The sequence below is a fragment of the Tursiops truncatus genome, chromosome 5, assembly GCF_011762595.2.
Source record: "Tursiops truncatus isolate mTurTru1 chromosome 5, mTurTru1.mat.Y, whole genome shotgun sequence".
Lineage (NCBI taxonomy): Eukaryota > Metazoa > Chordata > Mammalia > Artiodactyla > Delphinidae > Tursiops > Tursiops truncatus.
The window spans coordinates 137220573-137247624 of NC_047038.1; the positions used below are offsets into that span (position 1 = coordinate 137220573).

General features: G+C 39.6%; 2 long non-coding RNA genes across 2 annotated transcripts in view; one reads left to right on the forward strand and one right to left on the reverse strand.

The window, feature by feature from the left end:
- Positions 1-7311, forward strand: part of LOC141278721 (uncharacterized) — a 24760-nt gene extending 17449 nt beyond the window's left edge. Inside the window, exon 3 of the long non-coding RNA XR_012331790.1 lies at positions 6466-7311. This is a non-coding gene — a long non-coding RNA (uncharacterized lncRNA). The remainder of the gene's footprint in view (positions 1-6465) is intronic.
- On the reverse strand, positions 5122-26836 carry LOC141278722 (uncharacterized). Its single transcript, XR_012331791.1, has 3 exons — positions 26782-26836; positions 11437-11509; positions 5122-5141 (listed from the first exon to the last, which is right to left on the reverse strand). It is a non-coding gene; the product is annotated as an uncharacterized lncRNA (long non-coding RNA).
- Between the last annotated feature and the right edge of the window lie 216 nt (positions 26837-27052).

Here is a 27052-nt window from a genome sequence, read left to right on the forward strand (position 1 = left end):
ATGTGCATCCCAATCTCCTAAATCACCCCATCCCCCCCTTCTCCCCTTGATAACCGTAAGTTTGTTCTCTACATATGTGACTCTATTTCTGGTTTGCAAATAAGTTCAGCTCTACCATTTTTCTAGATTTCACATATATGTGTTAATATACGATATTTGTTTTTCTCTTTCTGACTTACTTCACTCTGTATGACAGTCTCTAGGTCCATTCACTCTCTGCAAATGACCCAATTTCGTTCATTTTTATGGCTGAGGAAAATTCCATGGTATATATGTACCACATCTTCTTTATCCATTCGTCTGTTGATGGACATTTAGGTGGCTTCCATGTCCTGGTTATTGTAAATAGTGCTGCAATGAACATCAAGGTGGGATGCATGCACTCCACTGACTCTGTACACAACGAGAATGTGTGAGCTTCTCTTTCTTCCTATGATAGTTTTTGATAACTTAAAGGATAATATCACCTTACTCTCATCATGTGTGCACAAGGAACTCAGAGTTAAGGTGATTGGACCATAAAATTGCTATTACCTCTTAGTACCAGCACTTTTTGGAGGGATTGTGGAGTACTATGAAATAAAGAGGTACTTACGTACATTAGGAGGGAACTAAAAAGAACACGAGCGTCTTCCTCCTACGTGTGGAGCTGTGAACAGCTTGTACGCACTGTGAGCCTCGGGCTGGCCTTGTTTGTCCAGCACCACCTACCCCTGCCAAAAAGTGCATTTTCCAGACCAGCTGGAGTAACAACTGGGACACAAGGAGATTAGTGAATATTCATGTGTTTTAGCTGCCGCCAAGGTGAATCTTCCCAAATCCTGATTATGTTTATTTAAGTGAAACATCTGCCAATAAGAAGGAGACATGTTTATGGTAACGGCATAGCTGTGGCTTCTGTCCTCTGAATAATGATAATACAGACATTGGCTGCATGGCCTCATCCTTGGGGGTTTTCTTTGTTCTTTTTGTTATTATTATTTGTGAGTAGTAAGCGTCTTGTGCCACCGAGATTGCTAGCCATTATGGCAATAAAAGGGCTATTTGTTGCCTTTCCTGTTGGAAAGTGGCTAATGCAGACAAGGGAGCTGCTCAGGAAGCAATGGGTTCGTAACATAAACCAAACTTGGATGTTTCTTTTCAGGGTTTAGACACTAACTGGTGATGACCCAGCTGAGGTCCGTGAGAACACCGCATGTCCTCACAGATATGAGCAGCCCAGGCGTGAACTGTCTTATTTTTTTCAATATTCTGGGAACAGTAATAAACACGAAGTTCTCCACTGTCTGGGGATAGAACGATGGGAGTTGTGTAAATAGACTTAAATCGGATTTCCTGGGCATGACTGTTTCCATTACCTACCCAGGACTTTATTTGGAAAAAAATGGACTATTATGAAAAATATAAAACTTAAGACCCTTTATATCCTCATTCAACCAGAACTTCAGGGCCCATCTGGGGGGCACACCTTCCCCAGGGGTGACAGGGACAAATTGGGCGGAATCTCTGGCCTCGTGAAACTTACAGTCTAGTAGAAGCGAAAGAGAGGCAGGCACAGAGCATCACTCTGTCCTAATCCTCAGGCTGGGCAGTGAGGTCCAAGGGCAAACGTCCTAACGGGTCCCCTTCCTATGGACTGTGTTTGTTTCCTGGAGCTGCCTTAACAAAGCACCATGATCTGGGCGACTCACAACAGTGGGTGTTCATTCTCTCCCAGTCAGGAGGCCGGAGGCTGGAGAAGGGGCTGGCAGGGCCCTGCTGCCCCCCGAAGTGCCCCATGGAGGGTCCCTCCTCTCCCAACAGGTCCTGGGGGCCCAGGCGCTCTTTGAGTTGTGGCAGCACAGCTCCAGGCTCTGCCTCCGTTCCCCTCTGTGTCCCTGTCCTCACGTCCTCTGATCACAGGGACACCAGCCATGTTGGGTTAGGGCCACCCTCCTCCAGGATCACCTCTTCTCAACCTGTTACATCAGCAGTGACCCTGTTTCCAAATGGGGCCATAGGTGGAGGTGCTGGGGATTAGGGCTTCAACCTATCTTCCCGGAGGACACAGTTAACCCACGACATGGAGCATTTAACGAAGAGTGATGCTTGTAGGAGTGGGGTAATCACACACCCGCAGAAAGTAATGAGACATAAAGAGAAAGGAAGAATGGATAAAGAGTGTTTGAGTGATGTGAGCTGGAGGTGGACGTCTGTAACCCTAATTCTCTTGTTCCTGACGGGTGGCCGTCTTCAAACCACGTCATCTTGTCTTCCTGACCCGGGAGTGCCACTTTCAACTCTCTCCCTGGACACTTCTGTGCACAAAATACAGTCACTGCGATTTCTCACCTGTGACTCCACCAGGGCAGGGCCTGGGTCTCAGGGACCTACTGTCAAGATCTCCCAAATCAGAGAACTTCTTGAACCGTGCCAAGCCTCTGGCACCAGGCTTTCCCGGTTGGCTGCAGTTGACCCTGTCCAGGAGGTACATATACTCAGGGTACACAAATGCAGTTTTATCTTTCCCATTTTTAAAGGGAATGCATATCCCCTGTTTAAATATCCTAACACAAAGTGTAACTTGCAGTGTTTCAGAACAAGGAGTTGGTTTATTTTGAAAATGTAGCTCATTGTTGCTTTTCCAGCAGACGCCCTATCCAGACGGCCTTTTCAGGGAAACGAGTCCACATAAACACCCACAATGGGCCATTCAACACAAACCCTGTCCCAGAACAGGTATTTCCAGTGTGTCCTTCCATGCGCAAATACAATGCCCCAGAAGGACAAAGCTTGCACAAATGACACACCGCAAACAGAGAGATTTCAATAGCACCAGAGGAGTTCAGAGTCACTGTGACATTGCTCTGCAGAGAGAATAGTCTCGACAAAGCCACCCTGGGTGGTTGGGTGAGTGGGCTGTGATAATTCTCTCTGGTGTTGCTCCTCAATCTTCTAATTCTTGTTTTAAAAGGTTAAAACACACACATACTCCTTGCCCTATTAAATTCTTCTAAAAATGCTTAACTCCTTCTGTTTCTGAAAATAGCACAATTCTCCTGTCTCACAAGAACACCTATCAAGTTTATTTCCATAAATAAAAGAAAGCTCTTCAGGGAATGAGTTCTTTCTGTTCAGGTTACTTAAGACTTTGCATTTCCTACTCTGATTTTGGAACATTAAGTAACTGTACAAGATGACAGAAAGAATCTAGTCAGCCGTTTCATGTGGCTACTTTCCAGATTAAAGCGTATGTGCGGAAGTTTTTGTAACAAAGTGTTTATGGGAACTGTCACATTTCCTAGGAAGAGCTGCTTTTATTCAACCCCCACCATATTCTTTCACTACTAATAAAAATACACTGACTATGATCAGAAAACTGTTTTGTTTTGTTTTTTTTCCTAAAAACTGGCCAAACATTGCAAAGTTTCCATGTATTTGCTTTTCAAAAAGTCTGCCTGGGAAAAGTAAATTCCAAGAACTATGAGGGACAGAATGCCAAAAAAAAAAAGCCTTTGGTGAGTTGATGAGGAAAGACTGTTCCAGGTGTGGGGAGAAGCTTGAAGGGCTGCATGATTCACAGAGGTAACCATAAATAAATTCATCTCAGATATGGGAAGGGCACTAAGAGGAACGCGGTAAATAAGGAGACGCTTAACAGAATCCGCAAATAGCAGCTGATAACTTATTGAGAGGTTACTAGATGACAAGTCCTGTGCACTAGTTATTTGATTGAACCTCCCTCCAGTTTTATAAAGTGGACACTACTATTGTGCTTATTTCATAACTATTAAATTAAGGAATAGGGTAATTTGCCTAAATGACCACGACTCAGGAAACCAACGTTCTACAGGATCAGCTGGCAACAGGATGTCCAGAGCCAGATCTGAAGAGCTGCAACTAACACCTCTTAAAATTTTTGCAGCTTTGGATGTGTGGAGAAAACTACCAGTTCACAGGGATATTTGTTTTTTTTAACATCTTTATAGGAGTATAATTGCAGTACAATGGTGTGTTAGTTTCTGCTTTATAACAAAGTGAATCAGTTATATGTGTACATATATCCCCATATCCCCTCCCTCTTGCGTCTCCCTCCCACCCTCCCTATCCCACCCCTCTAGGTGGTCACAAAGCACCTAGCTGATCCTCCTGTGCTATGTGGCTTCTTCCCACTAGCTACCTATTTTACATTTGGTAGTGTATATATGTCCATGTTACTCTCTCGCTTCATCTCAGCTTACCCTTCCTCCCTCCCCGTGTCCTCAAGTCCATTCTCTACATCTGCATCTTTATTCCTGTCCTGACCCTATGTTCTTCAGAACCTTATTATTATTATTATTTTTAGATACCATATATATGTGTTAGCATACGGTATTTGTCTTTCTCTTTCTGACTTACTTCACTCTGTATGACAGACTCTAGGTCCATCCACCTCACTACAAATAACTCAATTTCATTTCTTTTTATGGCTAATATTCCATTGTATATATGTGCCACATCTTCTTTATTATTTAAACTTCCACATCTGTCTCATTTGGTGAGTCGACTAGACTTCTTTCACTGTTTCGATTCCTGGTGTTTGGGCTCCTCACCCCATACACTGGCGACCCTTCCAAGCGTCCCCTTTGCAACCATCTGTGTAGTGAATTCACTCATTTTTCTACTGGGTGTCCTCTTTTTCTCAATGAAACATTTCCCCACTGTAATGTCATAAATTTATTCTCCTTTATTGTCTTCTAGTATTCTTTCATTTTAGCTGCCAAATTTAGGACTTTAATCCATCTGGAAATTACTTTTGTTTATATGTTTTGCCATTTTATTTTTCTCCATATAACGAAATCCCATAAACTCATCTACTAAATACTATTTTGTTGTTAATGATGACAGTAGAGATTGCCTCCACAAAACTTTCTAAACGAACGAGACTCTGGTGTTTGTATTGCATCCATTGATCTTTTTGTTCCCATGCCAAAAACATACTATTTTAGTTTATTTTGCTTTGTTTTATTTTATTTTACCACAATGGCATTGCAAAATGTCTTCGTACATCATTGGGTGAGCTTCCCTCTTTGTTCTTCTTATCCATAATCTTTATTATTCATGGATTCTTTTTTATCCATGTGGTTTCTTAATCAGTTTGTTCAGCTCTTTCAAAAATTCTGCTGAAATATTTCCAGAAAAGAGACATAATTTTAACTTGGTTTGAGAAGAATGATATCTTTGCAATGTTAAATTATGCAAATCATAAACAGTTTTTATCTCTACTGTTATTGAGGACTTTTTGTCTTTTCATAGAATTTTTAACATGGATTTGCTTACGTATTTGCTTATTATCTGTGGTAACATACAACAGAGAAGTGTGCACATCTTGTGTGAATAGTTCAATAAGTTATTACAAAGAGACCACATCCATGTAATCACCATCTGGGTTAAAAAAAATAGGAATATTACTAGAACCCCAGAAACTTCCCTCATCCCCCACCCCCAAGAAAGCTTCCTTCTCCCCAGAGCAGATGCCAATTTTATTTCTGGTATTCTAGCTTAGCTTTGCTGATTTTTAGATCCTATGACAATAAAATTGTATAGAACACAGTTTTTTTGTGTCTTTTATCACTTACCATTATGTTGATGAGATGCACTGATGCTGATTTATGTAATAGTAATGAACTATTTCATGGTATAACAGTTTTAATGTTGTCTAAATGTATTTATCCACTTGTACATTTGGGCTATTTCCAGAGGAGCGAAGCTGCTGGGGTGTCAGAATTCCTAGTTCAACTTTAATTGACAGCACCATGCAAGTTTCCAAGGTCGTCATCATAACCATTTACTTTCATACCCACAGCAAACAATTCCACTCCCCCCATACCCTCACCGACTCATGCTATGACTGTGTCCTTATCTGTGCCTCACAACAAAAGGCACATCGTTTGCCCTTTAATTGGACATGTTGACTTTGGTGACTGATTAGTGTGGTATCTGCCAAGATCCATCACTTTTCACTCAGTAGTTCCCCTTTGTAACTAACAAGTCATCCAAGGAGATAAGTCTGCGTAAATATCTTGTTTTCCTCTCCCACCTTTTTTGAGTCTTCACTGATGGTTTTATAACTACATTTTTCATATTTTATATATATATATATATATATATTTATTTATTTTAGGCTTGTGGTATAAAGGAGACACCTGTCCTTTTAGAACATACTCTTAAGAGCTTAGGCATTTAAAATGTGCTATGACTTGTTTCATGGTCCAGCCTTTGACATATCTTGGTGAACACTCTCTGTGCGTTTGAACTTTGTACAATGATTATTTATGTTTCAATAGACTATTTATTTAAAGATCTCATTTATAATGTCTAAATTTGAAGGAAAAGAAGGCCTACATTCAAATTTGAAAAGTATTTTAGACTCTTTGAAGGATATAGTTATCAGAAAGGCACTCTATTCTTCTTAATACTTTTTTTTTTTTTTTTTTTTTTTTGCAGTACACGGGCCTCTCACTGTTGTGGCCTCTCTTGCTGCGGAACACAGGCTCCGGACGCGCAGGCCCAGCGGCCATGGCCCACGGGTCCAGCCGCTCCGCGGCATGTGGGATCCCCCCGGACTGGGGCATGAACCCGTGTCCCCCGCATCGGCAGGCGGACTCCCAACCACTGCGCCACCAGGGAAGCCCTTAATAAATTTAAAATGAAATGCTCATAAAGATCCAAATGGGTAAAACAATTTTATTTCATTTCTACCACATTCAAAATTCCTACTGGTGATAGAACCACAGCACAGGAGATGCAGGGTCCATTTTGTGACCCTCGCTCACCAGAAACCTCTGCCATCTCAGGGCAGGTCACAAAATCATGTCCACATTGGTGTACTTTCTCAAATTTGCCCTCCTGCCTTTTCCCTGAGGGTGGTATTCTTCCCTTTCTTTATGAGATTCCCACAGTGTGTTTGTTAAAATTACATATTCTTGGTACCTGCTTTCATATATTCTGATTCTTTGGATTTTGATGGAGTCCAGGAATTAGCATTAAAAACAAACAAAGACCAAGAAGAGTCTCATGTGGGTGGTTGGGGGACCACATTTGAGACACAATGTCCTCACTCATCCTGATTTTTATACTGATACGGATGTGTTTGTCCTTCTTGGACTCTGGGTCTGTTTGCACCAAAGGGTATAAGAAGTGGGCTGAGGAATAGAAGTGCACTGACTCACAGGAGCACCAATAGCCATTTGACTGCAACCCCAACTCTTGAAGTTTGAATATAGATTCACGTAGGCATTTCCCTTGATTTGGGCTTAATAATACTAAATGGTTAGATTATCTAACAATCAGAAATTCCAAAGCATATTGTTCACAAAGCAATAAATTATTTGGATGAAAGGAAGATCTACCAGATCAGGACATAAAGAATATTCTAAATCTAGACACCCTGTCATACGGCTGACTGTATGTATATGGTATAATAACCAAGAGACAGGGTGAACTTGGGCCATTCCCTGCTGAGCCGTCTTCCTTGTGGTGGAAACTTGGTGGAGCCGTTATGAAGGCATCTACTCCCCTCTGCCAGGGATGTTAATATTCTCCTCTTTGCCAACTAAAAATATCTAAAGTGTCTGTTTTCTAGTTCTTCATAAAACTTTTAAGTTTTCACCCATCTCTGTCAGCTGCTGTGAAAATTTGTTTCTGTGATAAGCTGCACAGGCTTTTGAAGAGCAGACTTTTCCTTTCCAGCCCAGCAGAGTATTAATAGCTCTTTTTTAATTGGATAGAACTTTCATTTTCATTTTTTCTTTTGAGAAAACCAATCTGTGCTAGTTGTGGAAACAATTATTCAACATGCAGCTTAAAAAATCTATTAGAACAATCTCTCGGGAAAGTCAAATCCAGGCAGGATTAACTTTCCAAGAGGGAGGACAGTTGTCTACACTGAAGGTTGTGCAATCCAGCAAATACGTGAGGTTTATTTTTAGCATAAATTCAGCTCTTTCATTTTCCCCTGCGACTGAGCAAGAGCATTAACATGATTAAAGTGGTCCTAAATCACTGTACAACTGCACGTCAGAAAGACAGGAATTAGACTGTGTATATAATGGACCAGAGAAAGGCTGTGAAATTCTAATTTTCACCTAATTTTTCTTAGAGTACTTTTCCAAACAATTTTTTCCTCTAATACTTTATGTGATCCAATAGTGAAAAGTAGAGCAGACTATTTCAGAGATGATTGAAATCAACGCTGCCTATGGAGAAATCAGTCTGAAGGCCTTGTGGTCTCTGTAAATTCATTATGATAAAATAAAATTATGTCCTTCCCCCCTTTCCCCTTTGGTAACCATAAGTTTGTTTTTTATGTCTGTGGGTCTATTTCTGTTTTGTAAATAAGTTCATTTGTATTTTTTTTAGATTCCACATATACGATATCATATAAATATCATACAAATATCATACGATATTTGTCTTTCTCTGTCTGACTTACTTCACTTCGTCTGATAATCTCTAGGTCCATCCATGTTGCTGCAAATGGCATTATTTCATTCTTTTTATGGCTGAGTAATACACTATACTCAATACTTTATAATAACCTATAAGGGAAAAGAATCTGAAAAAGAATAGATATAACTGAACCACTGTGCTGTACACCTGGAACTAACACAACATTGTAAATCAACTACACTTAAATTAAAAAAAAATAAAATTTTAAAAGATGACAAAATTGTAAATGTAACAATGATAATAATAGTTATAGGACTTCCCTGGTGGTCCAGTGGTTAAGACTCTGCCTTCCAATGTGGTGGCCGTGAGTTCGACCCCTGGTCGGGGAGCTGGGATCCCACATGCTTCAGGGTGCGGCCAAAATCTAAAAATAAAAAAAATTATAATAATGATGAACACCTGCTTAAATTCCCAAATTATTGAAACACGAAGGGAAAGACAAAAAAAGAGACTATTTGAAACTATTCTGAATATTTCTCCATAGGTAACTGACTTTTAGAAGACCAGTTAACCCCTGGGGATACGGTTTACTTTACTATAAAAGTGATTGAATTTAATGTCATAAATGTATGCATCGAAAAAAGAAGCGGAAGGAATAGCCAAACATATTCTTTAAATAAGAAAACACAATCTATTAGAGTAAGGAACAGTTGTTCTGTTAATAGCCAACATGATTTCTAGGCTTTTAAACCTGGGTTGGAAGCACCAACAGTGTGGCTTAAACAACTAGAATCCTAAGTAAGTCAGTGAGCTTCTATGAGCTTCAGTTTCCTTGTCATCGAAAATGAAAAGAGTTGGACTAAATCAAGTGTTCTTTACCTAGGTTGTGATATGCAGTCTCAGAGGAAACAAGAGCCCCTGACAGAGAATGAGGAATTCTGGATGCGTGTGCATTTGCTAGGAATAGGTCTACGGCTTCCTTTTTGGACCGTCAAAGGGCCCCGAGGCTAGGAAACATGCCATATGCTCCCAAGGTCCCCGCTGCTCTGACAACCTATGGGCTGTATGACTTCCAACTCCACTTGAGTTCTGATTAAGGAAAAAACTCCCTTTTTTATTGAGCTTACAGTCCAAGTGATTATATATCGTAAAATCTAAATAGTCTATTGTCCACTGGAAATACTTCCTTATAAATAAATAGAATAATTATCCTTTTATAACAAGGATATTCTGTAAATCAGTTGTCATGAAGTTCCTGAAGCCCTTTTTTTGTCCAGAAAGACAGCTCAAGTTGATTACAAATTCCATTCACATGGAGACAGTGTCCATGAAAAGAAAAAAAAAAGTTGTTTTTATATGCAACAGGGTTCTTCTTGGAGAACAGATGGACAGTAACACAGAAGCAGGGATGTGTACACGTGTGTTATGTAAGAAGAGGCAAACACTTTGGCTTAATGAGAAAGGCGTCTTCAGTTAAGGGCGTGGAGGACATTTTTCCATTGAAGTGAAGGCATAATCATGAAATAATAAAGCTGTCAAAATAAAAGCTGCTTTAGTAACTGTGCTGAGTTTTGTCTTGGTGTCTGAAGAAGGAGAGTGTGAAAAGATGGAGCGGATGCAAACTAAGGGACCCCGAACTGGGGACTGACAGACAGGGTAACATGTTCACATCTGGCAGAAGTCTTCTGGCTTCAGAGATTTTCTTCTTTAAAATTTCTCTTCTCCTTGTGAAATGTCTCATGTGACAAGACGCAGGCCTTAGGTGTATCATAAATTCAACCACTGATTTGTAATTCCCAGAGGATAAAGAGTTTTGTTAGGACATCCCGGGCCTAATCTTTTGTGAGTTTCTTAGGACATTGCCCCAGTTCTTTAGACTCCTGAAGGAAAACATTACTTACATGGAATTTGTTCCCTAGTCTTTCAGTGTTTTTGACTTTGGAACTGTGTGCACAGTGAAGGTGAGATGTATAGGAGGAAGAGACGGAAGGGGAGGCTCTTCCTTCTGGCTGGATCCACGTGATCGGAATTATAAGGAAGTAGAGGTGTGTAGGTATAAGTAGATCTCATCAAACCAGACAAAACAGAGTCTACTGACTATTGATACGTGTGCTTATAGCTTGATAAAATGCAAGTGCTTTACAGAAAAGGAGGCTGAAAGATCCCAGGGGGATGTTGGAAGAATATGCTGATGCGGGAAGGGGGTGGCGTACAAGAAATTGAGAGCTTTGAGAAGTGAATTCATTCACCTTCTCCCCGGGATGCACGCTGGAACTCAAAAATAAGAAAGCAAAATCACTGCTCCAAGGAGCTAGCAGTTTTGTGGTGAAGAAAGGTGGGAAGAAGAATGGAAATAAAATGCGAGACAGAAGATATCCAGGATGTGATGACTGAGATTAGAAATATTTTACAAACTGGACTGATTAGACTGTTGTTCTTAAAGCAGAGAGAAGATTAATAGCAAAACTGCCAACGGCACGCTCTCAGGCATTCTATCCTCCGTCACTATTTAGGAGACTGTGGAGAGCAGGTCATTTTGACCTCAAGGAGCTGCCCTGGGTTTCAAGCCCTCTGACAGAACTTTATTCTTCCAGGGACTTCAAGAGACCAAAAAAGAAAACTGAGTCTTGTGCTACAGGGTGAAAGTACAGATTAACTAACAAAACAATGAAGTCAGGGAAGCAACAGTTGGAGGGGGAAGAAGAGTTAGCCTAGAAGAGATTCTCTCCTGCGTGCAAACCCTTTAAGCTGAGCGAGTGACCAGAGGCTGTGTGCTAGCATTTATCTCTTGGGTAAATTGTATCCCGAGACCCCCTCTCTCTGAGGAAAAAATAGTCCTGCATATGAGGAGGGACACCACCAGGGAAGAGAAGGAAAGAGACAACAAACATCTGAACCCTAACACCACAAGGGACAGACATAAACTTGACAGTTTAGCCTCAATAAATATCACAACAGTGGATTAAGGGTGGAGAGGTACAGATGTGATTTTTCAAAAGATTCAAAAGCTGTGTTGTGAGAACTTACAGAGGAAATTTATTGGGGAATCTTTTGAGACAGTGATCAGAGACAACTGAGGCTCAAGGTGGTTCGGCTCCATCTGTAGGAAACAGAAAAATTAAACTGTAATTGGTTTTCTGAACAAGAGAACAGGTGTTCAGGCTATCACAAATTACCTGTAGAAAGATTTAAAGTTTTGTGTTCCTTACTTCACCCTTCAATGCTTCTTGGAATCCTGTCTCCTTTCAGGGGGAAATAAATGGCAGCAGCAGACAGGGTGAGGAAAGAGACTGGGGTCCCTGGATCACTGCACCATGACACTTGTGACCTCGTCATAGTTGCTTGTTCTTGTTTATCTAAGTTTACCCCTTCCCTCTCAATTCCATGCCTTTATCTCCTTATGATCTTATCCCTGTTATAAATTTATCCTGTTCATACTTAACCACAGAGCCAGATGGCCAGCATGTGACAAGAATTTATTCTATGTGATCTAAGATGCAGAATTGGAATCATTCTGTAGAGGTTTCCAGGAAACAGTTGGAGATAACTACAAGAATGGAGTCTCTAGGAAGTCATAGAGTTTTATGAAATTGTGGCTTGGCTGGTGAAACAGAGAATTTCAGATCACCAGAGTTATGCTCAAAGAAGCTGGATGACCCCTTAGCAGGAGGTGGCAGAGACATTTCCTGCACTGAGTAAGAGGTTGTGGATAACACCTAAGGATTTGACTCATCATGCTTCCTAGCTGAGGAGCTAGATGCCAGGGCCTAGAGTGGGATGGAGGGAAAGAGGAATGGCTCCTGAAGCTATGGTATAGCCTGATTGCTCACACCAACCAAGTAAATAAACCCACATAGTGTTTATAAGCAAAGAAGTTCAGAATTCAACAAAATTGTCTAAATTCTATGAACCAGACACTTCAGCTCAACTTACGAAGCCAAGAAAGAATTTTAAAACCAAGGCAACTCCAAATACAGGAAGAAAACAAGCTAGGTTGTCATTTTCCGAATTCTAAGAAAGGTAGAGGCCACAAAAACTCCAAAAAAATGTTAAGGCAAGTATCTGGCTTGCCTCTGATTTATGTGAAAAAGGAAAACCAGTGATGAGGGGCAGGATGGGGACCACTTTACCCACAGTGGTTAGAGAAAGCAAGAGTTGGGATTGGAATGTTGAGAAGAGGTAACCGTGTGGAAACTTGAAAATCAAGCATTTCCAAAAGAAGACATGCGAATGGAGAATCCTGAAATTGAGAACAAGCTTGGTATGTTCCTACAGCAGGAGAGAGGGTTCCAGTGGCTGGAGCGAAGTGAATAAGGGGAAGGATGGAGGGAGACAGGTTGAAGAGAAAGGAGGAACCCTTATGTAGGGATTGTAGAGTTTAGTAAGGAACTTGGATCTTGTTTTGTTTCTAAAGGAAGCCATAGACTTTTTGGCCTAAGAAACTAGCAGTGAGGAGAAGACAGTACAGATGGTATGAGAAACACACTCTTTACCTCAAACCATCATGGAAACAGAGAGAGCTAGAGAGACAAGGAAGTTGAAACAAGAGCTTCAACCATTTCTGGGAATAAATGCCATTAGGGTTTTGAATCTCATGATCAGCATTCAGCTTGGCTGTGGGAACAGGGCTCTGGGCTTCAGGAGGGCCATGAATACAATGGGGGCAGTGAACTTTTATTCACAGAGAAGTCAAGAAAGAACTTCAGATACAGAGGAGTGCATGAAAAGTTGTAGATTTTAGAAATAGGAACTAAGATGATGTGTAATCCCTTGAACAAGTCAACATTTGGGAGGGACGACAGAGCCATAAATGCAGACAATATGCTCTTTGGTGGCTAAATCTGAAATCCAGGATCCTGGGTCAGATTGATTCTGAAAGACAAAAGGTGAAGAGAGGAAGGGTAGACTAACCAATGGTATTTTGAAGACTTCACAGATTTGTGATGCTGACCATTCTTATGTAACTGGGAAGGAATGAAGGCCACAGGCAGGAAAGTCTGAGGCTTGGGGACCTGTAATCAGACATTGAAGTAGAGCAGACAAAAAGGCTGCACTATAAAGCACTTTTTTAAAGGAAATGAAATGTACTCAACTACCATATTTGTAAATTGTACAACCAAATGAATATTTCTTCAAAAGAACGATCTTAGGAGCCAGACACCGCTCCGAGGCATGTGGGATCTTCCTGGACCGGGGCACGAACCCATGTCCCCTGCATCGGCAGGTGGACTCTCAACCACTGTGCCACCAGGGAAGCCCACAGCAAGATATTTTTTGATCCACCTCCTAGAATAATGAAAGTAAAACAAAAATAAACAAATGGGACCTAATTGAACTTAAAAGCTTTTGCACAGCAAAGGAAACCATAAACAAAATAAAAAGACAACCCACAGAATGGGAGAAAATGTTTGCAAATGAAACAACTGACAAGGGATTAATGTCCAAAATATACAAGCAGCTCATGCAGCTCAATGTCAAAAAAGAATGTTCTTTTAAGTTTGAAGGCATTTTCAAACTTGTTTTGAGCATGACACTGTTATAAAGCATGGGATTCCAAAGCAACTACAGAACTTTTTTTGCTTTCATCTATAATGAATTTTTGAAAATTCATTTGAAAACTGTAACACACAAAAGTCAAAGAATAAACAGTCCCTTATAAGCTGGTTTGAAAACAAACCAGTATCGTAATCTCCAGGTCCATCCATGTTGCTGCAAAAGGCATTATTTCATTGTTTTTTTTTGGCTGAGTAATGTGCCACTGTATGTATACACCACATCTTCATCCATTCATCTGTTGATGGACACTTAGGCTGCTTCCATGTCCTGGCTATTGAAAATAGTGCTGTGAACATAGGGGTGCATGTATCTTTTCGAATTATAGTTTTCTCCAGATATAGGCCCAGCAGTGAGATTGCTGGATCATATGGTAGTTCTATTTTTAGTTTTTTAAGGAACCGCCGTACTGTTCTCCATAGTGGCTGTATCAATTTACATTCCCACCAACAGTGCAAGAGGGTTCCCTTTTCTCCACATCCTCTCTGCATTTATTATTTGTAGACTTTTTGATGATTGCCATTCTGACCAGTGTGAGGTGATACCTCATTGTAGTTTGGTTTGCATTTCTCTAATAATTAGCAATATTGAGTATCTTTTCCTGTGCCTGTTGGCCATTATGTCTTCTTTGGAGAAATGCCTGTTTAGATCTGCTGCCCATTTTTTGATTAGGTTGTTTGTTTTTTTGATATTGAGCTGCCTGAGCTGTTTGTATATGTAAGGAGAGTAGAAAGCAATAACATGTTGAAATAGTTGCATGAACACTGCTGTGCAGGTAAAGATGGCAGATAACAGCACAGTAAGCCTGGAGGTAGGTTGGCCAGAGCATTAGTGCCATTCATTGTTCACTCCTGTCCTACCACATAGTTTGCACCCTCCAAACCCCCCTCATGATCCAGGAGGATTGCTGGAACTTGAGCTTCCATGCCTGGGTTGCAGATCAGATGGAACGGGAAAGCTAAGAGAACTGGAGAAGTATCCCTTCTAGAAGCAGAATCTCTATAAGCAGGTTTTCCAGAAATCTCATTTACGTCTATTCATGTCTCACTGGCCAGAACTTAGTCATATGATTACATGCTGAAAATAAGCCCAGTTGGAAATTGATTTCTCAAACTAAGGAGGAAGAGGGGGGCCATAGACATTGGGGAAGCACCAGGAAGTCTCTGCCCAAATTGCTTTCATCTCTTTAGCATACTGCTTGTGATGCAGCCTCCATCTTCAATTTCCTTTGACCATCTAGACAGGACCAGTAGTTTTCTCCATTACATGGTTAGTTCTTCTCTCATTTTTGAACAGAACTGGAGTATGATGTAGGACACTGACATTTAATTTGAAAAATTATGATTTTGAAGCCTGACTTTTAAGTAAACAAGAGCTATTTGAATAGTTTGTAGTTTTTTCGTACTAAAGGACCTCTTTGTATAATATAATCAAACATCTAGGTCAATAGAAAGAACACTGAAGAATGCAACTTAAAATGATGCTTTGAAGTTAAAGTTGGTTAAATCCCAGCCAAACTAGTTTGCTCTCATACTTCTGTTTAATACGTTTACAGTGGAGACATTCTAAAATTTGTATACTAGTAAAAATTGTTGAGAAACACAACTTCCTTTCATTAGGTCTTTACCTAGCAGAGGTGCTTTTGTAGAATTTGCTTGATATACGAATAACTTTGCAAACCTAGATCTTGGCTGTCTTGAATAATGCTGCAAGGAACATAGCAGTGCATGTGTCTCTCCAAGATCCTTATTTCAATTCTTTTGGATAAAAACCCAGAAATGGAATTGCTTGATTATATGGTGGTTTTATTTTTAATTTTTTGAGGAACCTTTGTACTGTTTTCAAAATCAGCTGCACCATCTTACATCCCAACAACAGCGCACGTGTTCCAATTTTTCCACATGCTCGTCATCACTTGTTAGATTTATTTTTTGTGGGGTTTTTTGTTTGGTTTTGGATTTTTTTCTAATGGCCATTCTAACAAATGTGAGATTATATTTCATTGTGCATTTAAATTAAATTTTTTGATGATTAATGATGTTAAGCATCTTTCATATACCTATTGGCCACTTTTACGACTACTTGGGAGAAATGTCCAGACAAGTCCTTTGCCCATTGAAAAAATGAGAATATTTGGTTTTCTATTAGTTTTATTTTTACTGTTGAGTTGTAGAAGTTCCTTAAATATTTTGAAGATTAACCTTTTATCAGGTATATTGTTTGGAAATATTTCCTTTGCTGTGCAGAAGTTTTTTTCTTTTATTTTATGTAGTCCCATTGGTGTGTTATGCTTTTGTTACCTGTGTTTTTGGTGTCATATCCATGGAATCGTTGCCAAGACCATGAAGCTTTCCCCCTGTTTTTTCCTAGAAGTTTTTGATAAATGTGATCATAATGAATGTATATATATTTTAATCTTATTCTCAAAGAACTTGCCCTGGCTCTGTGCAATACCTGTCTCACAGCTCTCCTTTACTCAACTACCTCTTGTGAGTAGATTTCTCACAAGGATCCAGCTTTCTTGGTGACAACTATCCTTAATATACAAACAAGACATTTCTGTACCAGGTCATTTTCAACAGGTGTGTGTGCGTGTGTGTGTGTGTGTGTGTTAATAGTGAGCCCCACTGCAATTCTATCACTAGCACAGAGTTCTGGTGAAGAAACAGCTGAAACAGAATAAAACAAAACAAAACACTGATGGGAGTTCTCTACGAGTATTTCAAGATTTGTCCTCAGAAAGTGTGGAGTAAAAACCTAGATTAAATGAGGGAAAGACACTAAGTATTTCTTTATTCTATTAGCCTTTTCTGTGGTATTTTATCACTCTATTTATTATATACATTGTGCTAATATGTTACTTCCATATGGTATGTTGAAGTCAAAGTTGTTTGTTTTTTTATTAATACAGCAAATAATTAATACGAGCATAATCTGTGAACTCAGACAGACTAAATTCAAATCTTTCTTGATCACTTACCAGCTGTTTAACTCTGGGTAAAATATTTAGATTTTCTGGCTCTGTTTTGCTTTCCATAAGGTGATGATGTACCTACTCCTCAAAGCCGTAGTGAGGATTAAATGAGTTAATATATGTTAAACACTTAGAATAGCACCCGGACCTGGTAATGCTCAAAAATATCAGTCATCACTACTGTCTGTGCTATAGTTTTCCTCTGCTTCGCAAGATCTATATAAAAATCGCTCTAATTTTGGAGGGTTTTACTTCTTTTTCAAGCCAAAGCATTGTTGTTATTGTTTTCAGAGCACTTAAATCCATTCTTTACATGAGCAACCAGAAACTCAGAAATTTCTTGACAGTAAGGAAGCTACTGCTTGGTTCTAGAATGATGTAACTCTGCCCCCTCCAGCCCGAGGAGAGACGAGCAGACCTGCCCCCTCCCCGAGCTCCTGTCCCATTCAGGGTCCAGAGTAAAAGAGAGAATGCAGAAAACAGGCTCTAATTGTAGGTTGTGCTAGATAGGGAATAATTTCGCGTGATTTTGGTTCTAATTTTATCCCCACAGAAAAATCATGTTCAGTCTATCTGCTGGATTGTGACCATTATCTTCCTCAGGTGGCAGCAGGCAAGTTCATTCTCTGAGGGTTGCCCAGACCCTCCTCTGAGTTTCACATTTATATATTTAACTCTCAACGTGTCATCTCCATGTAAGTGTCCATTCTCATTCGATGTGTTTCAAATTGACTCATCACCCGCTCTCTGAAAAGACCTGATCACTGGCGGCCTCTCAGTTACTCAGCCCAGAATTCTTGACAGCTGTCTCTTCTTCACACCCTACACTGAACCTTGACCTTCCTCCCAGATATTCTACGAAGTAACCTTCATCCAGATTTCGAATATTCTGCCCAGTCGTCATAATTGATAAGTAGTCCTAAGAAGACTATAAATTATGTGGAGCTGTGGAATTTAATGCTGCTCTGTTCCGAAAACACAAATTCTGATATTTGACCATGGGGTCTACATATGTTATGATATAGTGTGAAAATCAACTGATTCATGATCAGAAAAACAGTGTGAAACCTAAGTGCTAAAGAACCCAGCACCCAGAAACCAATGGTTCATAGTTAATATGAAATCAAATGTCAATCATATCTGGTAAAATTTTAATTGGTTTATCTGTTCAATAAGAAAGGTCATATGAGAATGACATTTGACATGATACTGAGTTTATCCAGATTAAGTAACGACTTCACATAGTCTCTTGCTTTCCCTTTATTTTCCCCTTCACTCTTAATGGTGTAAAGTACCCAGATGGCGAAAAATTTATATAACATTCTTTAAGTTCAATTAATGTCAAATATTAAGAATCTCCCAAATTTACAAACAGCTCATACAGCTCAATATATAAAAAAAAAAAAAACCATCAGAAAATGGGCAGAAAATCTAAATAGGCATTTCTCCAAAGAAGACAAACAGATGGCCAAAAAAACACATGAAAGGATGCTCAACATCACTAATTATTAGAGGAATGCAAATTAAAACTACAATGAGGTATCACTTCACACCATTCAGAATGGCCATCATCAAAAAATCTACAAAAAATAAATGTTGGAGAGAGTGTGGAGAAAAGGGAACCCTCTTACTCTATTGGTGGGAATGTAAATTGGTACAGCCACTATGGAGAACAGTACGGCGGTTCCTTAAAAAACTAAAAATAGAACTACCATATGATCCTGAAATCCTACTCCTGGGCATATATCTGGAGAAAACCATAATTCAAAAATATACATTCACTGGGGATATATGTATATGTATAACTGATTCACTTTGTTATAAAGCAGAAACTAACACACTATTGTAAAGCAATTATACTCCAATAAAGATGTTAAAAAAAAAGATACATTTACCCCAATGTTCATAGCAGCACTATTTACAAATAGCTAAGGCATGGAAGCAACATAAGTGTCCATCAACAGAGGAATGGATAAAGAAGATGTGGTACATATATACAATGGAATATTACTCAGCCATAAAAAAGAATGAAATAATGCCATTTCCTCAACATGGATGGACCTAGAGATTCTCATTCTGAGTGAAGTAAGTCAGACAGAGAAAGACAAATATCATATGATATTGCTTATATGTGGAATCTAAAAAAAGATTATGAATGAACTTCTCTACAAAACAGAAATAGAGTTACAGATGTAGAAAACAAACTTATGGTTACCAAGGAGGAAAAAGGGGGGGATAAATTGGGAGATTGGGATTGATATAGTCACATTACTATATATAAAATAGATAACTAATAAAGACCTACTGTATAGCACAAGGAACACTACTCAATTCTCTCTAATGACCTATATGGGGAAAGGATCAAAAAAAAAGAACTGATATATGTGTATGTATAACTGATTCACTTTGCTGTACAGCAGAAATGAACACAACATTGTAAATCAACTATATTCCAATAAATTTTTTTTAATAAAATAAAAGAAGTTAGGAGCACTAGTTGATCACAGAGCAACTACATCGCCAAGACTGGGCGATCTTGAGAAGTGTTCAAGGCGATGTTTTCCTGAAAATGTTTGGGAGTGTGATATCTTATTCACGGGTTTATCTTGAGCATTATGTTGTGAGATGGGCAAAATTCATTTATTCTCCTTTTCCTCCATTTAACAAATATTTACACTGCCCTTACTAGTACGAGCATAGCACCAGGTACTAGGGTTACAGGAAGCAATTTGAATAAACTTTGCCATCAACCTCAAAGAGTGCACCAATTAAATAAATGTATAGATCCTAGCAAATTTCTTGGCATTTAGGAGGTTCAATGAATATTATTTGTTTTTACTTTCTCAATTTTTATAATCTGGCCTATCTTTTTAAATTTTAAAATTGTGAAACTGCACATGATCCTTGATGTGTGGAAGTGAGAAGTTTCTTTTATGATGCAGGGAGTGAATTGGGTTTTATACATGAAGGATTTCACTGGAGCTGGGTGCTCGGGAACGTCTCAGGGATGGCAGATCCATTATTCCTATAGCTGACTTGGTAATAATCTGTATAAATAAACAAATGGAGTTTTGTGCATTCATTAAAAAAAAAAAAAAAAGAATTACCACCAGAAGACCAAAAAGCCTGACATTTTCTAGCAATGCATGGTTACTGAGTTCAAAACAGAGCCAAGGCAAAAAACAGTCATGTCCTGGCCAAAGTCCATATTGTAGATGAGAAATTTGGGCCAAGGATGGCTTTCCATTTCTTAGGACCAAGACAAAACATAGTATGAGGCCTAATTTTATGTGCCACATTGACTGGGCTAAGGGGTGCCCAGAGAGCTGGTGAAACTTTCCTGGGTGTGGCTATGAGGCTGCTTCCAGAGGAGATTAGCATTTGAACAGTAGACTAAGAAGGTCACCCTCAGCCATGTGAGAGGACACCAGGCAGTACACCGAGGGCTTGAACAGAAGGGAGAGGCAGACCAGGAGCAGATTCTCCACCTGCTTGAGCTCAGACATCCACCTTCTCCTGACCTCGGACGTGGGTTCCCTGGTCTCATGTCTTTGAACTTGGACTGAATTGCACCAACGGCTTTCCTGGTTCTCCAGCTTGCAGACTGCAGATCTGGGGCCCTTGTAGCTTCTATAATCGAGTGAGCAAACTTCTATAACAAATCTCCTGTTGTGTGTATATCTCTGTATAGCCTGTTGCTTCTGCTTTTCTGGAGAACTCTGACTAATACACGTAATAAACCAGATTTACTATTTTTGTTGTTTGCATGTTAACTAGTGACAAAGCAACATTTTAGCATACTCGTTCATCTGTGCCATTTTAAATGAACTTTATTATATATTTAAGAAATTCAGAGCAGTGATAAACCAAGGCATCCTGCTTTTTTAAGTGTTAGCAGTGGATGTGTGGTGCTGTTTTGATGGGCACACATGCTCCTTCTGGTTTTATCTTATACTGAGGAATACTAGGAAACTCAAGCCTTCCACATTTCTTCTCATACTCACAAAAGAACACTTAGAACAAATAAAAGAAAATAAATATAATATTTAAATGAATGTAGATGCGCTTAGTGGCAAGCAGAGGTGTGTGTGTATGTGTGTGTGGTGTGTTTGTCATCCCTACCTAATGAGAGCTGGGTGGTCAATCCAGCTGTCTGTGACATTTACTTCTGCAGATGGAAAAAAGCCTCAATTTAATTTAAGAGAAAGCAGCATTATTGTTTAGAGTGAGACAGAACTCTCAAAGTTCTTAACAGCATGAGGCAATCAAATCATCATCAAAGAAATGTCTCCGATGAGGAAACCAGATCAACGAGGTCAAATAATTCCTCCTGAATCACACAACTCTGAGGCAGAACATTGGATCAAAGATCAGAGAACCCGGCGCTGAGTCTTCCCGCATCTTCCACCCAAGAGTTTTGTGTTTTGGAAGAAACAACATTTGACCTCAAATGAATCACCATCAAAGTGCTTAAAACCTGGAAGAAGATAAGGGCTAACAAACTGTAAATAAATCGTAAGCCCAGAAATACAGCCACAACTTTGTCAAACCATCAAATAGTTGGCAGCTCTTTCGTTACTTTTAGGGATTTTCTTGCTGGAGTTCACTTTCAGGTTAAGCGTACAGCTTCTGAGGAGGTTACACTCATACAATTTTGTTCCCACCCGGAACTACTGCCAACAGAATCTTCCAGAAATGCCAGGGAAGTACAGTTTTGGTTGGGAATAGAGGTTACACAGATGTCCGCAGTGTGACAATTGGTTTCCGTAAAGTAGGACTACAGGCCTGAAGTAAATTCAAGCCCTAGCCCCACCAGAGATAACCCAGAACTAGCCGTGGCCCCAGCCCCTGCATCCTCAAGCCCCCTGAGATTCTTGGCACGATCGTGTTGAGTGGATGCTCTGCTGGAGCTTGCCAAGTCTATTCCCTATTTTCCATGGGACGTGATTATGACATCAAGATTTATGAGGAAGATGAGTCCATTTTAAGATCCTCTTGGGTGTTTAGGTCTACATCCAACCAGCCTGAGTGTATGAGCTATCTAATTGTGTCATAATGCTGCGTGGTACGCAACCAGTAAGCCTCAGGGGCACTAGCCACTATAAACATTTATTTAGGGTCATGCATCTATAACTTGTCTGGGTGGTTCGAGGGATCTAAACTAGATTCAACAAAGCTCATTCATGTATCCGAGGTCGGCAGCAGGCTAGCTAGGTAGCTTTTCACATCACAGGTGGGCATTCTTTCAGGTAGTGGCTCTGGGATACCTGACCCGGTTGCGTCCTCCAGCAGGCTCATCTGAGGATATTTTCCTGGCAGGACGGATGGAAGAAAGAGAGAGCAAGAGCGAAAGAGAAAGGGGGAGATGGGGAGATAGCTTGAGGGTTAGCCTCCAAGCTGGCACACTGGCATTTCTGCCATGTGCACTTGGCCAAAGCAAGTCGTAAATTCAGGCCAGATTCTACGAGTGTAAAAATAGATTCCACTGCATTATTGGAAAAGCAGAAAAATCACATTGCAAAGAATATGGATATGACAGGGAGTAGGGCTGGAGGGGGAAATGAGGTCTCTTTTCACAGTCAGTATAGCCACCTGGGGACCTGAAGCCCAACGCGTAACACACGCACCTTCTGAGGGTGTGTCACCGCGGCCAAGCTGGGTCTCGGGGCGATTCCCAGCCGGCGAGAGTAGAGACATGCTCTCAAATTCCTCCCCAGCCCCCTCGGTGCCCACACTCTCTCATCTTTGGCCTTTCTCCCTGACCTCCTTCATGCAAAGATGTTTCCCTCATACAAGGGCAAAATTAACACACCTCAAAATAGAAAGTCACAGGCACTGTCAGAATCAGGCAGTATCAGAATGGACACCGGCAATCAAATCAGACACTGACGGTGAATGGCGGGCCCTGCTCTATGTCTGCACATCAGCCCTGCATCTCTGCCGCGGGAAGCTGGTCAAACCGCCGGTCTCAGACCCAGGCTCCCCAGGCCTCTGTGAGGCATCATTTCTTTTGAGTCTCTTGGACATAGTCTAAATAGTCCATTGAGAATGTGAAATCCAGTACAATACTGTCTTTGTATATGTGTGTATTTTTAAGAAAAGGTCTATAATTTCCACTGGATCCTTAAACAAGAGTCCATGACTCAGAAAAGTTAAGAACCACTACTTATTTGGGTTAAGCCAATAAATAAATCATGATATTAAATACTGGTGAGCAGAGTAAACTTCACTCTTCAAAACAGCACTTGAAAATTCCCTGACAGGTTAGATAGTTGACGCAGCTTAGGGGCATCTTCAGGACCAAGGGGAGCAGCCTCTAGGCACATACATTCTTTGTTTTTTTTAATTGGGGTACAGTTGTTTTACAATGTTGTGTTAGTTTCTACGGTACAGCAAAGTGAAGTGTACTTCCCTGTGCTCTACGGCAGGTTCTCATTAGTTATCTATTCTATACCTATTAGTGTCAATCCCAGTCTCCCAATTCGTCCTACCCACCCCTGGCTTTCCCCCCTTGGTGTCCATACGTTTGTTCTCCACATCTGTCTCTCTTTCTGCCTTGCAAACCAGTTCATCTGTACCATTTTTCTAGATTCCACATATATGTGTTAATATATGATATTTGTTTTTCTCTTTCTGATTTACTTCACTCTATATGACAGTCTCTATGTCCATCCACATCTCTACAAATGACCCAATTTCGTTCCTTTCTATGGCTGAGTAATATTCCATTATGTATATGTGCCACGTCTTCTTTATCCATTCATCTGTCGATGGACTTAGGTTGCTTCCATGTCCTGGCTATTGTAAATAGTGTTGCAATGGACATTGGGGTACATGTGACTTTTTGAATTATGGTTTTCTCTGGGTATATGCCCCATAGTGGGATTGCTGGGTCATATGGTAATTCTATTTTTAGTTTGTTAAGGAACCTCCATACTGTTCTCTACAGTGGTTATATCAATTTACATTCCCACCAACAGTGCAAAAGAGTTCACTTTTCTCCACACCCTCTCCAGCCTTTACTGTTTATAGATTTTCTGATGATGCCCATTCTAACTGGTGTGAGGTGATACCTCATTGTCATTTTGATTTGCATTTCTCTAATGATTAGTGATGTTGAGCTGCTTTTCATGTGCCTCTTGGCCATCTGCATGTCTTCTTTGGAGAAATGTCTATTTAGGTCTTCTGCCTATTTTTAGATTTTTTTTTTTTTTAATATTGAGCTGCATGAGCTATTTATATATTTTGGAGGTTAATCCTTCATATGCTAATTCATTTGCAAATATATTCTCCCATTCTGAGGGTTGTCTTTTCGTCCTGTTTATAGTTTCGTTTTCTGTGCAAAAGCTTTTAAGTTTCATTAGGTAGGTCCCATTTGTTTATTTTGTTTTTATTTCCATTTCTCTAGGAGGTGGGTCAAAAAAGATCTTGCTGTGATTTATGTCAAAGGGTGTCCTTCCTATGTTTTCCTCTAAGAGTTTTATAGTGTTCGGTCTTACATTTAGGTCTCTAATCCATTTTGAGGTTATTTTTGTATATGGTGTTAGGGAGTGTTCTAATTTCATTTTTTTTTTTTCCTGTACATTTTACCCGTGAAGGACAAATTGTCTGCAGGCCAGTATTTACGTCTCATTTTGAATCTATCAACAGCAGCTTGTCCTTTTACACTTCTGTCCTTGAAAATGTTCTTCAAGCCCCAGCTTCTTTTTCAAAGTCTGTCTCTTAATTTGTAGCTCAAAGGCAGAAGCAGAACTTACCCTTGAGAAAACATTCAGAGCCATCCCTTAATTTAGGGTATGAGTCAGAAACGAGCAAAACCATCCTATAATTCTACAGTGGACAATTCAGCTTTGGGTATCAGACTAGCAAGACAAATTCATAAAAATAATGAGAAATAAAAATTCTTCTAAAATCTCTTGAAAAAGATAAGACTTGAAAACTCATACATTTTTATTATGTTTATCGGCATCAATGGATTCAATTATAACACTGTACAGGGAACTTTTCGTGTGTATCCAAACATTTTCAATACTTAACTCATATTTTTTCATGTTGCCTAACACTTGCTGGCACTAGCAGTGCACTAATCTCCCTAGAGGGCCAAAGAAATCAAGGGTAATGATCTCCTACTGTTAATCCACAGGGAGGTTTGCAGTTTCTGCTGTAGGAAGTAAATTGCAGATTCACCATCACTGAACAAACAGCTTGAAATGAAAGAAAGAAGATGAAACTAGGGGGAAATGCATGAGATGAATATATAGCCCTAAATTTATCTCACAGATAAATACAGAGTGGGGAAAAGTAGTTTAAGAGTAGGGCTTATGACAAAGATTTAGAGACTTTTATTTTAGGTTTAAAATAAATTACTGTAGTAAAGAAGCTTTCAAAAAAGCAAATGCTATTTCAGGCTTTATTACTAAACATATAGGCTGAGCGTAACTGACATTCTAGCTGTGTTGATTGCCCCACCTGCTAAAGGGGCTGTTCTCCAGATGGACACAGTAAAAATCGGGAAAATTTCCATACGGGGAATGATCAAAGGAAATAGGGATTACTCTAATCTATATAAGTGGATATAACATAAAAATAGAGGACCATTGCCCTCTAATATTTAAAAGACAGTCATCTAGAAGAAGGATTAAAATTATTTTCCATGACTTTGGCAAGCAAAACAAAGACCTAAGGGTAGAAATTATAACTAGGCTCCTTTTGACTAAAAATATGGAAATATCTCTAATGTTAGTCATACAAGTGACCCAATTGCCCCCAAAATATTGTCTTAGATTTCTGGTGCTAAAGGAGGAGATATGGTTAGAAAAGATGCTTATGTCTGATAGGGATGTGCTTCTAAATGGCCTCTGTGTTCTAGACTGTGGAAAAGGCTGTCCTTTTCCACAGTCAGGTGTCTTTAGAAGAACAAACTAAAGGGAGAAGATGATACTAATTTACAAATGAAACTTAAAAACAACAATCTAGGAATAGGTATAAGTTCTTAACCATAATACAAATACCCTATGACACATGTCTTAAGGGTATATTGAAAATTCTCTTTGATCCCACGTTTGTTCATTTGTATTTTTAATGTACTTTCATGCTCTTTTTGAATATAAAACAATGAAACAATGAAGTGAAGCTTCTGCTCATTGTTTTTTGCTTGGTAAGTTTCTACAAGGTAGTGGTTAGTATTCTTCAGACAACCATGATCTCTCTTTCAACACACACAATGACACCAAACCCTTTATAACTGAGCAATCCCGTATCACTCTGGATTTTTATCTCTGATAAAAGATTTTATGATATCTACAAGCCAGTCTTCTCAAACCTCCATCAGTCTAGGTCACCGACTGACTTTTTAGGAATAGAGATTAAAGGTATCATTTCCTCACCCCTGAAACGCTAATTGATATCAACATAATGCCATCCAAATGGCCTTTTGGGGGGAAGTTAAATGTACTTCTAAACTAAATCATGCAATTCTGTATTACCTAAAAGCTTACTGGGGGTGTGCACTTTGTGAGCTTTAAATAATGACAAACCTTTATTTTGAGCAGTGTCAGAATTGGAGTTATAGGTGCATTCATGAAAGAAGCATGATTATAGACATCATCAGTTAAAAATATATTGTATGAACACTATAAGACATCTATACATAAGGATACAGGAGATTTTTAGAAAGAAGTAGTTTCTGCAATTATCTTATTTCCCTAAGATTGAAGAATATAAATATATGCCTACCCATAATTGAGACTTCCAGAATGCAGTTATTGCCCCAGGGCTATGTCTCCCTTGCATCATTTCTACCATATATTCTTAAATAGTTATAAATCTTTCCCTTCTTTCCTCACCTTCTTGTCTCTGTTTTTCTCTCTTCCTGTCCTTTCATCACCATTTCCCTCAAGGGCAATCAAGGACGATTTCTTTGGCTTCTCTTTTGTCCATCTGTGTAGTAACATAAGAGAATTAGACCCACTTATCTCTAGAAAATGAGTGACATTTTATGGGGTTCGGAGCAACCCACCCCAAAATATGACACTTTAGCATATTGGTTATTTTGAATTAAAGTTACTGAAGAAACAGCCAGTGAAATAAGGATACTCTGACCCTCCTCTATCTTCC